The sequence below is a fragment of the Pteropus alecto genome, unplaced genomic scaffold (genome assembly GCF_000325575.1).
Source record: "Pteropus alecto unplaced genomic scaffold, ASM32557v1 scaffold166, whole genome shotgun sequence".
Taxonomy (NCBI): Eukaryota; Metazoa; Chordata; class Mammalia; order Chiroptera; family Pteropodidae; genus Pteropus; species Pteropus alecto.
This window is the reverse complement of record NW_006439757.1, coordinates 8,280,715-8,296,894: the sequence shown is the minus strand read 5'-3', so window position 1 is coordinate 8,296,894 and position 16,180 is coordinate 8,280,715. Positions and strand designations below refer to the sequence as shown.

General features: G+C 36.1%; 1 protein-coding gene across 23 annotated transcripts in view; it reads left to right on the top strand.

Moving 5' to 3' along the window:
- Positions 1 to 5,563: 5,563 nt before the first annotated feature.
- The window catches only part of MARCH1 (membrane associated ring-CH-type finger 1), a 574,299-nt gene continuing 563,682 nt past the window's right edge, over positions 5,564 to 16,180 (top strand). For 7 of the 23 annotated variants that reach the window (XM_025050354.1, XM_025050353.1, XM_025050357.1 and 4 more), the window contains exons 1-2: positions 5,968 to 6,651; positions 12,090 to 12,187. The gene's annotated coding sequence lies outside the window, so the exon portion shown is untranslated. The other 16 variants (XM_025050341.1, XM_025050342.1, XM_025050345.1 and 13 more) reach the window with 10 other exon arrangements.

Below are 16,180 nucleotides of genomic sequence, written 5' to 3'. Positions count from 1 at the left end.
TCAAGGCTATATTAGTAATTGGTCAACTACTAACTGCCAGGAATCATTATCTATAGTCTATTATTTTACTTAATCACCATAATGATTCAATCACATACTCATTCATTCAACCAATACGTCCTGTTCATGGTGTTTGGGATGTGTCATTATCAAAGCATATTAATTTCTCCTTTCTACTTTGAGATAACAGCTTATTTCTTTGAGATTACATCACCAACTGTTTGTTATAATTAATAAAATAACTTTAAGAAAGGATGAGAAATAACACTAGAGAAGTACATTAAAATTGAGTAAAAAATAACTTTAATTGTATTTTACAAGAGAAAGTGAAGTTCAGAGAGATTAAGATAGACTGATCAAGATATAGTGAATGGCAAACCCGAAATTAGAACCCTTCGAAGGTTGCTTTCTTTCTACTGGTCCATTTTTATGTCTGTTGGAAAAATCCCCAAGAGAACAGATCCACCTTTTTCCCTTTTCCCCTTCTTGTCCCCTTCTTGTAAAAATGTAGGGGAGAGGGTGAGACTGTAGGCATGAAATCAATTAGAGGCCATTTCAATGGTTTAGAGAAGGGATGTGTATCATCAAAATCAAGTACCTATAATTAAATTTTAACTGTGTACAGGTCACAACTCAGGAGGCCTTGTTTAAATCTGTTACTATTACAGTCCCTTTATATCACACTTATACTCTACTTTCTTTTTTCATAAAATTTTTTCAAGTGAGAGATATCATTAACTTTTTTTTTTTTTCCCCAAATGAGAAAGATAAGGTGGCTAGGTTAATGAATTGCTTAAGTCATAAAAGACATGATTAAGAGTGTCAGGTCCAGAAGCAAGGTTGTAGCACTCTGAGCTCTTTCTACATGGTTTTCACTGTACTTTGGGAATGAAAGTCGACTTAGGAAATCAAGGATGTATATTAGGGTCTTTCTTTTGCAAATATATTTGTCAATGTTTTCTCTCATAATAGTTTAAAAGATATAGCCTTGGGAAAGTAGTCTGCTGTAACGTTTAAGAACTATGAATGAGAAATCAGAAAATTATCTCCCTGTTGTGAAATTTTCATTCTGTGTTGTCCTTAATTCCATGCCTATAAATGAGGTCAACCAAGGTAGTGGAAGTAACTTGAGGATATTTACACAAGATCTGAGTGAAAATATTAAAGGCGGATCACTCATGCTACTATTATAGCTGAATATCATAAACATTTGATTAAGAAAAAAATCCAACTTAAGATGATGAGGAACTAACATATGCTTAGGTAAATCAGCATGTCTACTTTTCAAATACCTTTATTTTAGGAACAATTATATACATATATTCTTTGATAACCTGCTATTGCTATTTTACAGTGATCTGTCTCCAAGTACAAAATCACTTCCCATTTTTCTTTTCACAAGAAGTGTATCCATTTCAGTAGAACTCTTCCTCATCCTTTCCCCTACCTTTAAACAAAAGCAATTCTTCTGTGACCATGTCTCCATCACGTTAGTGCTGCTGACTAGCACTACAGACAGGGCAACTGGAAAATGAGCATAAGAGCATGGGACGGGCAACCTGTCCTGTAAAATAATGATGTTTAATGATGGAATAACATACTGCAGCCAAAGTCAAAATAACATTAATATTTAGATCGCATGTATGCACTAAATTAATTTATGCCTGCTAACATATTTTATAAGGATTCTCATTAGTTGTTTATTTCATAAATGAGAAATTAATACAAAGAGCTAGGTTAGCAGCATACCTTGAAAGAATAAAAATCTGTTATGTGTACCTGGTAACCTTTCCACAAATCCCTTCAAATAACCCCTGTTAGCCAAGTTGCTGAACATCAGCCAATTATCAGAAAGGTAAGATAAAAAAGGATTTAGAAAAAATCTATACTAAACTTTTCTATTTAAAGAAGATTGGTTATACATCTGTGCCCAGGGAATAGTACTTACTATGATAAAAACATATGGGGCCTTTGAGATACAATTTGTAAAGTGATTTATTTTCCTCGTTAATATTCATAGTAGGGAATAAAACCTTCACTTGAATGGGTGATGTAGTGTGCCTTCTCAGACCTACTAATGGATTAACTATACAGAGAAGATAGTTGCTGAGGTGGTCTTTGTCTTTATTTAAATTAATGGTTTACAGTTCTTTTTCTTTTTTTTTCATTTTACAGTGATCTGTCTCCAAGTACAAAATCACTTTCCATTGCTTTATGTCTGAAACTGTTTAAGGATAGATTAGAAATTAAAATTTAATTGGTATCCTGAGATTCTTTTTCTTTATAAATAAATTTGGAAACATTTCATTAACAGGGATAATGGAAATAAAGTTCATGGTGGATTTAGTAACCGAGGGCAAAGTTCACAAAAGCATATTGTCCACCTCACCACAGAGGATATGTGTAATCACCATCCTTTCATTTTTTTCAGAGGAAAAATTATTTAAAAGTTGTTATGAGGACAGGTTCTATGTGTTTAGGTTAATAAAATCTTAAAATCTTACATTTGACTTGTTGCCAGTTTAGTTGCTTGGGCAATTTTCATTACCTCTCTAGGTTTCTGATTTCTCATCTTTAAGAGAGGTTAATAAGATATTCATGTCATGGGGATAATTTTAAAGATCAAATGGATAAATGGATGTAAGCACTTAACACAGTATTTGGCACATAATAAGGGCATACAAATATTAGTTTTGCTTATTAGTTATTACTTATCAACAGTTAACAAATTCATATCTAGGAAAACTTGTTTTTAAAAAGTCACTAGCTATAATGAGCCTATTAATTCAGATAAAACCAGAGTATAAAAATTTTATATTTTGTGAAATCCACAAGGGAAATTATTAAAATGTGTCTGTTTTCTCTCACTGAAACATTCATTGTTTTTGTGAAGAGAATCGTGTATCAGTGTGAAAACAGTGAAGCAGAGCATCAATAATTGAGGCGGAGTTAATATTTCCACTCTAAATCTCCAATTCCCAGGCTTAATATATTCACAACTTAAACAAGATTAGAATATAAGTTGGGTTTTTAAGAGTTCAGATGTAAATTTTTTTCTAAGAATTATGATTCTTTTTCAATGTAACAATTGGATGTTTTATTTTAGTTATTTATAGCCATCCATTTTGATAAAAATATCTTTAAATATTCAAACAGCATGACTTAAAAATTGCAAATAAATAAAAAGCATGCATTAGAAGTGGGAAATGTCAGTGACATAGGCAAGGATCTTGGTAGGTTAACACATACTGAGAAAGAAGTTCCTGAAGAGATTAGTAAATTCACTTTGCTAAGATCAAGGGCCACAGCGAAGGCCACAACACAATATTTTAAATTCTTAAAGAATGTCAGAATCATGTAACTGAAGACTTTTCTATAGGACCAGATAAATGATCACATACAAATGCATTTCATTATCCTTAAAATAAGAGGTACAGTTTTTTAAAAAGAAAAGTTCCCCTAGTTTTATTGAGATATAATTAACATATAACATTGTGTATGTTTAAGGTATACCAATGTGATATAGATTTTGCTTTAACCCTTTAGAGCAGTGACCGGAAAGAAAAGGCTGAGGGATACATTTTCTGATATTTTTGGTCATTTGTCTAAGTTCCCCAGATCTGCTGACTCCCTATGACCTTCTCGTCTCCATACTTGTGCATTAGTCCAGAGAAAGCTGAAGCACAGTAAGATAAACAGAGGCAATGAAGATGGATGGGGCATCAGAGAAGCAATCTAGGAAGGAAGGTTTACAATTTGACCTTCTGATATACTTGGAACAGCATCATTAGCAGTTCTAATTACTTTTTTTTCAAGCAATTAGATTGTCTATTCTCAAAGACGGTCATTGCTTAGATTACCAAATTCTTACTTCTCTTAGTTTTTTTTTTTATTCATCTAGCTTATTTCCTAGTTGTCCTGGATTTTAAAAATCTTTATTATTTTGTTAGTTAAAAATACTCATCTGTAAAAGTTGTTCATGCATTTTATGTTCTTCTGTACTTCGATTTGGAGGAAAGGATAAATGATTATCCTTAAATTTTTTTTTTAATTTTTACCAAAAGTAAGGATGTTAATAAGGATGATAAACACATCTTTATAATGTATATTGATACCTAAAATATTTTAATTCGAAAATAAATAAATCCAAGTTAACACTTAGATTTCCTGTATTCCTTCTAAACTATGTGCATCATGGCCTTTTTGGTATTTTATTTTTATGAATAACTTCTGATCTCGCTTTTTCACAATTTATTACTTTTTCCTAAGATAAGTCCCAGTAGATTTCACAATTTCATAATTGATTAACAAATTTTTTTAATACAATGACCAGCCTTCAAGTTGTTGTTATTATAGAGTCCTCTTTGTAGTTACAAAGATTAAAGTGTTTCTAATTGTACGCATGTTTGTAGTAGGTGCAGTGCCGGTCCTAGTCTCTATACTTCCAAAGGATGATGGAGACTGAAGTCTCTAGCAGAGCCCATATGTTCCTACCTAGGCACTCTCAGCTAATCCTGCCTAGTCAGCATTGGTTGTTGGTGCTCTCTTCTGCAACCAGTCTCCCCAGGCGTGTTAGCGGTAGGTAATGCTGAGGACCTCAAGAGACTCCTTGAAGCACTGTTTGATAAGAGCTCAAACTGTCAGTTGTTGGAATCTGTTCTCTGAACAGTGAGACTTTGTAACATGAAGCCCCCTAAACTGATGTAGGGCTGGATCTCAGATGGAGGGAGGTGGGGGGGGGGGGGGGGGGGGGGGGGGGGGTGGGGAGAAATCTTTCCCAGAAAAAAGAGAGATTATTAGTGTGTGTCTGTGTGTGTGTCTGTGTGTGTGTGTCTGTGTGTGTGTCCATTAATACAGGAGAATCTTCTAAAGTGCTGAGGCTGTTTGTCTACTCCTCCGTCAAAATATCTATTGATATTATAAAGAATAATAAGCCAAAATAATTGTCATCACATCTTTTATGGCTCTTAATGGACCTCTTGTGACTTAAATGTTTCATCAGTGATGACAATGCTTGGCTGAGGCCACAAGGAAGTCATCTCCAGAGCATTCAATAGTATTCGGTGCGTAGAAAAGGAGAGAAAAAACTGGGGCCACGGATGAGTTTCTGCTCTTGGCTTCTCGCTTGGGAGCAACGATCTTTTTGATGTTAGTTTCATAGGCCTTCGCGCCCCGCCCCCCCGTCGCCCCCCGAAACAAAACAATGCTTTGTTTCAGATTATTTCTCCCATAAACAGTACGCGCCTTTCTTCATCCTCTCCGCTGATCATCATTGAGGCTACCGCTGATCATCATTGAGGCTACCACCAGCCAGACATCCTAAACTTTCTCACTTAGGCTGGGCCTCGGAGTCCCGGGGGTTCTAGTCATTTTCCTGGCTGTAACATAGGTGTCCATCACCGTACTGGGGCGCAAGAGCTGCAGAGAAGCCAAGAAAACTTTCCTCTTACCCTTAGCATCTGCTGTCAGTGTAAACACCGAGTTAAGAATCTTTGCAGCAGCGACTGCACTTTGCGTCCTGGGCTTTATCCCCACCACGCCCACCCTGCCCGCACACACCCTCGGATCTCGCTTTCCGCAGACCCCATCTCTGTCCTGTCCTTGACTGCCGCTTCTGGGTACGCCTAAAGGCTCTGCTGCCGCCTCCGCCTGCGCTGCGTTCCCCGCGTTAGCGCTGGATTATTCCAGTCTTTGAGCATGGCAGATTTCCACCGGATGACATCATGGGAGCTGAGTGAGTGCCGGCTCCGAGAGGGGGACGGAGAAGGGGAGGGGGAGAAGAGGAGGGGAGAGGATTGGGAAGCAGAGCCAGAGCCCGGCTGCCCGCCACCCAGCTGCACGTCCGCAAGCTGGGGAGGAGCACTCCGCCTGCTATTGACAAAGGATGGGAGGATGCCTGCGCCCCGGGATGCAGGTTATGCGCAGCCTGGCGGCTGCCTGAGCGACTTCGCCCTCCGCCGGTGAGTGATTGCAAAGATCATTCAATTAACCTCGCTGTGAGCTTGCACCCTCCTTGGCTCGCGGTCCCGGGCGCCTGCGTCCTTGACCCCAAGCGGGGCTTGGCACGGCACTAGACCTCGAGCACAGGCAGCAGGTGCCTTTGCCCGGTGGGTCCGCAGAGGAGCTAAGGCTCCTGGCTGGGGTTCATGGTGGATGCTGGGACCCAACTCCTTATCGGCGGGCTCGCCCTGTCAATGCGGCTCTCATAAGTGGAGGCTGTTCCAGCCGGCTGCCAAGGGTAGTTACCTCTGTTGGCACACCAGTGACCGCCCTGCGCGTAAGTCGTTTTCTGGTGGATCCCAGTGCGCGACGCGCTGTTTACACCAGCTTCATACTAGTCACCGAGCCGCACCCCTCAAAAAGCGCGGAATCGATGAGAGCCACTTTATAGGCTGGCGAGCCACCGGTGTGGGCTTGAGAAAGTCCGGCAGGGATTGCCCAGGGAGGGCGTGCGCCACGGACCACTGAGGGCAGCCTTTGTCTTGGGTTTAGCTCTGATGCGCTTAGACCTTAGTAAGGCTCTTCGCAACTGTCGAGTCGGATCCGGGGCCCCGGCACCCACCTGCTTGGGCAAGGGGTACCATTTTGTTACTGCTGCAGGTGGGACTGAAGAGCTGGGACTTAAGACACCAGAGGTCCTTGTGCCTACGGGTGAGTGTCGCAATTACCCAGATGCAGATAGAGCTTAAGCTCCAGGAAGTGAACTGACCAATCGAGACAGATAGACATCCAAGTTCTGTTCCCAAGTGGTATGAGTGAAAGAACAAACTTAGGGAGACTCATGCTCGCCTTATTCCCCCCCCTCCACCCCCCGGTTTCTGAGGCATGTCCAGTATATAGTTAGGGAGAGCCACGTCTTCCCTGGCAGTGCCTTTTGTTATTCAGTAGTTCTGCAAGAGGTTTGCTTGCCAAACCTTTTTGAGATTGGTATCTGTTCTATTACCGGGCTTTGTGAGCTTAAAGAGAAAAGATTTGGAACTTGCTCAGGTACCTTGGTGTAGAGTTGTGCTGCGTGTAAGTGCTAGAAAGCCAGTACTCACGCCTCGTTACCTATCGGTTCAACGCAGTTTTATCAATGGATTTCTTCTGTTTGGGAAGGATCTTTTTTTCAGATCACAGAGAAGTGGCGATAACTGTTGGAATATTTGATTTAGTTTTCAGTTTATTTCCTGAAGGAACACATTGCGAAAAGGATGTATGGAAGTCAAAGTTTGCTACTTTGGAGTTCTGTTACTTTTGGGGGAATTTCATCCACTGCAATCTAAAATGTTTAAAATTTTAAGAGCTATTTCATATTCATGAACTTAGTGTATAACAAACGATCCTTGAATACCCAGGTGACTTTTGGTATACAAGTTTGATATTCCAGCATCTAACATAATGCTAGGGTATAAGAAAATAACAGTCACAGTTATAACTGAAAAGATCATTTTATTTTTGTTTTTCTCAAAAAGGCTTACTGGTTTTCCTTTAGATTGTTTATCTTTCTCTAAAGATAGATGATCCTAGTGAAACTTCTTCAAACAGAAGTATCAAAGTAAACTTTCTTGATCAGTGATTGCTCTTCTGATAAAATTTGAGGTCTTTTCAGAACAGACGTGATAGAAAATTATTGGAATAAGAAACGTGGCGGAAATAAAAAGGAACTGGGTGAGATAATAGAGGGAGGGTTTACTAGATATAAATAATGAGATTAAGATGAGTATGAGAGGATGTTTTGCTTTTAGAAAAGCTCATTGTAGCTTTTACACTCTTTTCTGTCCTTCCACGAAGTTCATAATTAAATGTTTGATTATGTTATGTTATGTTGAGAGACCAACATTATGATCTGAGAGAGTTTACCTTTATTCAGGATTTCTGGGGTTAGCAGCAACATTTCCTTCTGTGATTCAGCAATAATTTTTATTTTATTGTTTGTTTCCTGACTTCTTATCACAAAGGGCTCCACCTATTTCTTCAAAAGTTTTATTTTTTTTCTAACTTTATTATACTCATCTCTTTATAGTAAAGCTTAAGGAGCTTTACAGGAAGATTCTTAGAAAACCTGTTGCTCATATTGGCTGCTTTTCTTAAATATTATAATAAAGCCTCTTTTTGTATCTAGCCTAGTGAACATATGGTCTACTGATGTGTTTATGTGGAGCTGCACCTAACATGAAAACATACATTTATGTTATATATATATAAATAAAATCTCAATTAGACAGGTGACAAAGCAGGAGGTTCATGGTTTTTGGCAAATGATGTTTCCTTTAACAATAAGATATTTTACCCCCTGTATGTGGTAAGTAAAAATAGACATTAAAGATAATAAGTTATATTTTACGTATGAAATTTTTAATTTTATTTTAAAAATTTTTATGCAAGTCAAAAATGGTCTGATATTTTACTACATGATACTAAAATATGTAATAAAAGTCCTCAGAAAGTATAAGCATCTTATAAATCCAAATGATTTGATAGAGTTGATAGGTAGTACAATGTTATTTTAGAAAACATGTCCTTGAACTAGAGATTATTCTCATAATGTTCATTAATGTAGCTCACAAGTGTTTGGATTGGGAAGAGGATAAAGTTGTATTATAAGGCAAAACAAAGCTATGGTATATTGTTATATAGAGTATGGTATATAGAGTAGGCAATAGTGATGTTTCAAGGTCATGGAACAGGAGATTATGTCAGAACATTGGAAGATTTCCAAGAAAAGATTGTGTAGGAAGAATAAGTTTGTAATGTTTGTTGGCCTCTTGCTTTCATTGTTCCAATTGTTTGATTTGAACAGATATTATAGGATGTCTGTGATACAGTGAAACTGTCTTCACCTTCCTTGAGGCAAAATTGTATTGTTGAACTCAATCAGAAGTTTATTTTATGGGCTTTTCCATGATGTAATTCAAATTCTAATTTAAGAATGCTTTATGGATCTGAAAACATTGTGATTTTAACTTGTGCAGGCCTTTGATATGGAAATGGATCAGTAAAACCTTTTTGGCTGAAAGGTTTTGGCCTCTTGGCTTCTTCTGAAATTCTGTAAAGACTGAAAGCCAACAGTAATGGGACTGTTGAAAATATTCAAGAATATGATGATATATTATTCATTGGGTTAAGATAATATTAATGGAGTTTTTAAAAAATAAAATTAAAGAAAATTAAAAAAAAATTAAATTAAAGAAAATTTCCATAACCCCAAATTATTTCTTTGTTATATATTGGACACATTTTGTAACTTAATGGACCTGTATGATACTGTTTATTCATTTTCTACTTTTCAGGGTCAGAATGATGACTACAGGGTAGGAATATGTTTTCTAGTTTTGACTTTGTCATCCAATTGAGGATAAGTCTCTGAACCTCTTGAATGTTAGTTTCATTTTACATTAAATACAGATGACAATATCTGTCCTGCTTTTCTCACAGGGAATGGTGCATAGTAAATGAGCTAATATGCAAAAGTGATTTTGAAAACATAGAACTATCTAATGAATATTATCTATTCATTAACTTTTAACATCTAGATATTTTTAGTTAAAATAAATTTATGTAGAGGTGAATCTAGTTTGTGATTTGTATTTTAAACACCTGGTATTTTTAATGTGTCATTCTTGATAATTTATTTTTTATAATATATCATAAAAATTGTTAAGCAGCTTGTTGTATATCTTTTTTATTGCAAGTTTGCAGACAAGTTCTCTCATTTTTTATGTGTTCAAAATACTTTTATACAGTCTTCCTATTTAAAGAATATTTAAGCTGAGTATGGAATTATTTGGCAGTTATTTTCTTTCGAAGCTTTGACTTATTATTCTTTTGACTCTGCCTTCCATCAAGCCAGTTAGTCTTATTGTTGCTTTGAAGATAATATGTCTTTGTCTCTCACTGATTTTAAGATTTTTCATTTATCTTTATTTTTCTTCAGTTTTACTATGATGTTCCTAGGTGTGGTTTTCTTTTTATTTATCCTTCTTAGAGTTTGCAGAGCTTCTTGAATCTGTGGATTGATATATTTCATCACATGAAATTCACTGGTAAATTCTTATTGTATAGCTGTACTCCATTCTGTCTCCTTTCTTTTTCTAAGCTCTCAATTATGTATTTAACGCATGGTTTCACTGTGCCCAGCATGCTTCTTATACTTGTTTCACTATTTTTTACTCTATGCTTTCACTCTATGCTTGTTTGAATATTTTCCTTTGATTTTTTTCTCTCAGTCAACCAACTTTCTTTACACTATGTTTATTCTGTCAGGCTCATGGATTATTACTCTAATTACTGTATTTTTTCAGTTTTCAAATGTGCATTTCATTCTTTTCTATGGATACCACTTTGCTTTCTCCATCTTTTGCTTTGTTACTTTGAATATACTGATCAGAATTATTTTAAAGTTTTCGTCTGCCAATGCCAATAATTAGATTACTGTGAGCTTCTTTTCAGTGTCACTCTTTACTCTTGGTTTTTGTAATTGTGTATAAAAAATCGTAGAGGCTCCAGATGATTTATCCAAGTCAAAAGAGTTGTCACCATTTCTTCTCCTAGGCAGATAAATGGAGAAGTGGCCAATCATAATCCAGTCAGTGACTGAGCTGACTTAATAGACTTCTTTCCCTCCTGGGCACCTGAGCTGCTAAGCATATCCAGAGCCTTCCACTGGTGCAGTCACAAATACTAAGCACAATTTAGGGCAAAACTTCTGAGAATCCTGCTATTCTTTTCAGAACCTTACTTCTTAGTGTCTTAGCCTCCAATCATATGTTCAATTTCAGGCATCAGCAAATGTCATGTGGGTAAAATTAGGCATGTGTCAGCCTGATGCGTCATCATTTCTCATTGGAGTCTTGGTCCCTCCTATCTCTATTTATTTTTTAAATCTTTAGCCCCACAAGACTGCCAAACTTTCTTCTGGATTCTCTGTTCTACGTTAATGGTCCTCTTCTCAGGCAAGCCCATATTCTCCGCCTCTCTCTTGCTGTGTGTCTAGATTAGCAAATATCTTCACTCTCCATTCCATGGGGGATAAAAATTACCCTCAGAAATTCAGCTTACCTCTTTGATGCTTCCTCCATGAGGAATCTTGAAGCTTCTAGTTTTGACTTCTTCAGAAGTTCCAGTAGATTTTTAAAAAGATTTTTAAAAATTATATCTGGCTTTTCTAGTTGTTCTTGGTGGTAGTTATTGGTCTACTGTGAGTTACTTCACCATAACTGTCAGCTGAAGTGGGTCATTATTTTTCACCAGTTACAAAAATAGATGTACAGGGATGCAAGATCATTACTTGGTGATAAAACTGGTGTTAGTAGTCCAGCCTACAGGCTCCTAGAAATACAACTAACACCAGCCTCGTTTGATTTTTTTCTTCCGGTTAACCAACTTTCTCGTTTGATTTAAAGAAGTGTTATTAAAAGAGACCAGATTCTACTAAAGAGTTATATTATGTACAATATGGTTTGGAGACAGTTTGTTTATTCCCTTTTTGAGGTAGAACTTAGTAGCAGCCGTGAAAGCCAAAAAATGATTCAAAACTGGTAAATTCAAATTCATGGTAACTAAACATAAGAAATTGGCAAACCTAGCAAACCTATTCTTTCTTTCCCTTAGGAGTGATACACACAACACACACACACACACACACACACACACGTACACACGGTAACTCTTTTCTGAACATAAGCACCCCATGATTTAAGAATCATCCTAACTTAAAAATGAATTCCACATAAAGAGAGTGAATAATGTGGGAATTCTGGAGCCTTCCCCTACTTTAAAACCATCTTCCTTTGTTTTTTAAATTGTTACTCTGAAAAGCAACTGACATAAGCGGATATCTTGTCATATGCATATAATTGACTTAAGAAGTTAATAGTATATCAACTTCTTTTCTTATTTGTATATGGATAACACTCAGAATATATCCAGAAGAAATGTTACAAATAGAGTTGTTTTAGAAATAATGTATTTAACAATATACTTAAACCTAAGGTAACTATATTTCTGTGGATTAGCCTAGAATTTTTGTTAAATCTGTCTAGTGATGGATGGATACTCAAAGTGAATTAAAGTATGTAATGCCATTTTTACATGGTTATATATTCCAGATGACATATTAGAAATCTCTGACATTTGGGGACACAATCAAATGGAAGTTGGAGAATGCTTGGAATGGACTCTTTTGCCTGCCTTCCAGTGTTCTAAGGTACATTAGGAAATTCTTTGAAGCTTGGTGGGAGGAAATTCTTTGAAGCTTGTGCTATGGTGTTACTGACTCATTATTTGGAGCTGACATTCTGATGAACAACGTTTTGATTCTCATAGGATATATCACATGCCTTACATCTTTTCAGCCTCACTTCCGATTCTGTCGATGATTCTTAAAAACATTGTTAGGCAGGCTGTGACTCAGTTGTGATGACTTCTCACCTTGAGCTTGTGCTGAGTATCTTTTACTTTATGCTCTGTGACTTTATCAGCATGTCTTATGTCTCCCTCTGCCCTGGAAGTGCAGCCTAGATGCGGGGAGGCACTAATATCACTTAGGGAACCCCTCCATCAGTGGGAATTGGTGGGCAGTCCTGAGAGAATTTTTGTAGTTTCTCAGAAGGTCCAGGTCGGATGGAACCTCAGTTGGGCATGATAATAATGACCCAACTCCATACACTTGTATTGGCTTTTATTCTTTCTCTGTCTTACTTTATCTGGTACTTTATTCTAACTCTCTGGAATCACCTTCTACTATTTACATACAGATTTTAATTTCAGAATCTGCTTTTCAAGGGAACTTGGCCTAAGATATATAATAAATTGGTTTTTCTTCTCTAGAGGGAAATTTTTAAAGAAGTGAAAGAAAAATAATCAGGACTAAAAGCCTAAGCCACATCCATTTATAATGAGAGAAAAATGATAAATCTGAAACTATGTATTTCTCTCAGGTATATATATATGTGTGTATATATTTTTTTTCAAATTCATTATCTTTCAAGGCAATGAATAAGGCCTTTTAAATAATTCTTTTAATAACTATGAGGTCATCTATTGACCTAAAGATTAATTTCTTTCCTTCTTTTCTTTTTTACTTTCTTTTTATTTATATCGACTGGCAGTCTACTCTATGCCCTGTTCTCAGTCAGGTAGGTCCTGGTGATATAATGAGTAAAAAAAATGCGACATGATTCCTGCCGCTTTGGAGAGTTTTACTTCCATGACATTTGTTAAATATTGACACAAATAAGTGCCATGTGCGAGAGAGAATGCATTGAAGGACCTAGTACACACTGCTGAGTTTGACTTAGGGAGGTCTGGGCAAGCCTCCTTGAGGAGGTGACACTTGATCTGACATAGAAAGGATGAAAACAGTTAATAAGGTGGGGAGAGAAGGGAAGAGTTTTCCAACAGGGACAAATTAAGTATGCTCAAGGCCCTATTGATGGCAAAGCTTGGCAGTTTTGAAGGCGTTGGCCTGAAGGAGGAGTGCGATGTGGGTTGAGATGTACCAGATACGAGGGACAAGGGACTGTCCCAAAATGTTTTAAATATTAAAGAATGAAGAGTATGTGCAATTGTGTATATGATCAAATGTGAGTGTGTTTGTGTGTGTGTGTGTGTGTGTGTGTGTGTGAGAGAGAGAGAGAGAGAGAGAGAGAGAGAGGGGGAGAGAGAGAGGTGGTGGTGGTAAGGAGGGACCTTACAAATAAATGAGATGATGCATCAGCAAAAAAGAAATAAATGACAGATCTGGGTAGAAAACTGTATGTTATTAGATATTAATATAATAATATTAAAAGTTGTGAGCATATTAAAAGTTATAAACATATTTAACAAATATTAAAAGTTATGCACATTTGAAAAATATGAGAATTATAGGAATCGATAATTTTAGGTTACTGCATTTCTACATAAACAGAGATGAAAGAAAGGAGATTAAAATATTTATTCATTATTGCTCAATTTTATTCATCCTGGCTTGCGATGCTACCATCAAATACCATCAAAACGGTACGAGGCTTTTAAAGGTCTGTATATCTCAGTAATTTTACATTGTTATAAAAAAAATTACATACTTTTACTAGTTGTCTGTTAATTTTCAGGGTTGTAGAATTGTAAGTGGACTTTTAAAAAAGTATTTCAACTAAAATTCTACTTGAGATTGATTTTAATAGTGTAGCACAGCGTCTATATAGTTGCTACTGAAGCATGGTACATAGCCACATTTAATTACTTAGTCCCAAGTCAGTTCTTGTACTTAGGTTTTGATAAAATTAAATTGTCTATGTACTCTTACAAGTCTGGAATCTGGTTCTGCTAATTTCTCCCGAATTTGAAACTCAAGAAACTAGAGACAAATTATTTTCCATTTAGGGCCATATTTCCTTAAATATTTCTTAGCAATTTTGCTTTAATAGACCCAAAGTTATATTCCAGACACAGTGTGAAACGACCCTTTAAGGTTTAGCATAACATATGCAATAGCTCTTGCCAGCTATCCTCTCTTTTCTAATGAGATAACTTGGTTTATTTTTCTAGGCTACTTTTAAACTTAATGTTCTGTGAAATCTCTTAATTTCTAAATATGTTTTATTTTAAAAGCATTTAATAAATAAATGATAAACAGATATTTATTCATTGATTATCATGAAAGAAAATTTGGGGCCATGAACAGTAACAGAGAATTAATTGGGCCAATTCTTAAGGTATTGAATAAACAAGTATAAGATAAAGAGTGGGATTTTTTGATTTGTTCCTTATGACGTTCATGGTAGAAGATAACCACCCTTAGAAAAACAAACTCAGAGAAAAATCCCCTCCTTTATTTTTTGTAGACCAAAAATTATAACACAGAGCACTATTTCCATTGACTGTCATTATGAGGATGAACCGCAGTTGTCAACTTGTAGACATTATTAAAAATAATGCAAAACGTGTTAAAATTTTCCCATCACACATTACCCAGTAACCCCCAAAACCCAAAAATATATTCTGGGGACATGTGAAAGGGACCTTAAGTATTAGGAGTCTAATTACAACAGTCTGTTTTTCTTTAAAAAATAAAAAGAAGGATTTCAAAATGTTGATAGTGGTCATAGGACTGTCGTTAGTTTTTTTATCCTACTTTTATTTTCCAAGTGCATTTTAATAAGTATGATTTATTTTTACGATAAAAATGTAAATAAATACTTCTTGAGTGAAAAAAATGAATATCTGAAGGAAAACTTTAAAATGGTAATTTTTGTTAAATCTAAATAGTTTCCTTGTGGGTGTTTATTTTTTGACACTTTTCTGCATGTGTATATATTTTTAATGATAAAATTATATAGAGAGAAAAATGATGTGGAAGAATCTTCTATTCCATGCTAAGTTAAACTCTATGAAGATACAGCTAGTGCGACAATTTCTTTGCCTCTCAACAGTATAAGAGGCAACATGTGTTTGGTTGTTTCTTACTCAGATCCAAGAATTACTATTTGTTTTAAATAAATTGTTTTAAAAGACATTATAGATTATTCTCACTAATTTGTACTAATAAATAAGTAAGAGAACAATTTAATATTCCCAAGTTTTACCTTTATGTGTTTTCGTGAAGAGCAAAGAGTAATCTACATTTTTTTCTCTCCTCCCTGCCCCCCGCTTTTTTTTTTACCGGTGGTGACAAGGGTGTAGATTACAGACAGACTTTTCACTCACAAGCCCCTAGACCTACTCACTTAGCAGCTGTGGTGTGAATTGGATCATATCTACTTCACCATGTAGATGCTGGGCAATAGCTATTATAGCTTCTAAGGATGGAATGCTTTTATGTTACTTTTTCTTCAATGAAAGAAAAATTATTACACTTTAATTATTATGCTTTACTGGGGGGAAATATTTGTTATATAAACAACTTTTGAAAATAGATTTTAAACAGAAAGACTCAGTTTCCCTGTTAAAAGAATGGGAAACAGTGGTAGTTGGAAAAAGCTCAGACTCTAAGCCATATTGAGCAGTTTTGAAATCACCACTCACCAATGAGAAGACACTAGTCAAATATCCCTTTGGGATAGTGATTTCTTTGCCTTCAGATGTATACACAGAAGTGAGATTGCTGGATCATGTGGCAGTTCTGTTTTTAAGGAACCTATGTACTGAGGAACCTATGTACTGTTTTACATAATAGCTGTACAAGTTTACATTCCCATCAAGGGTATACAAATGTTTC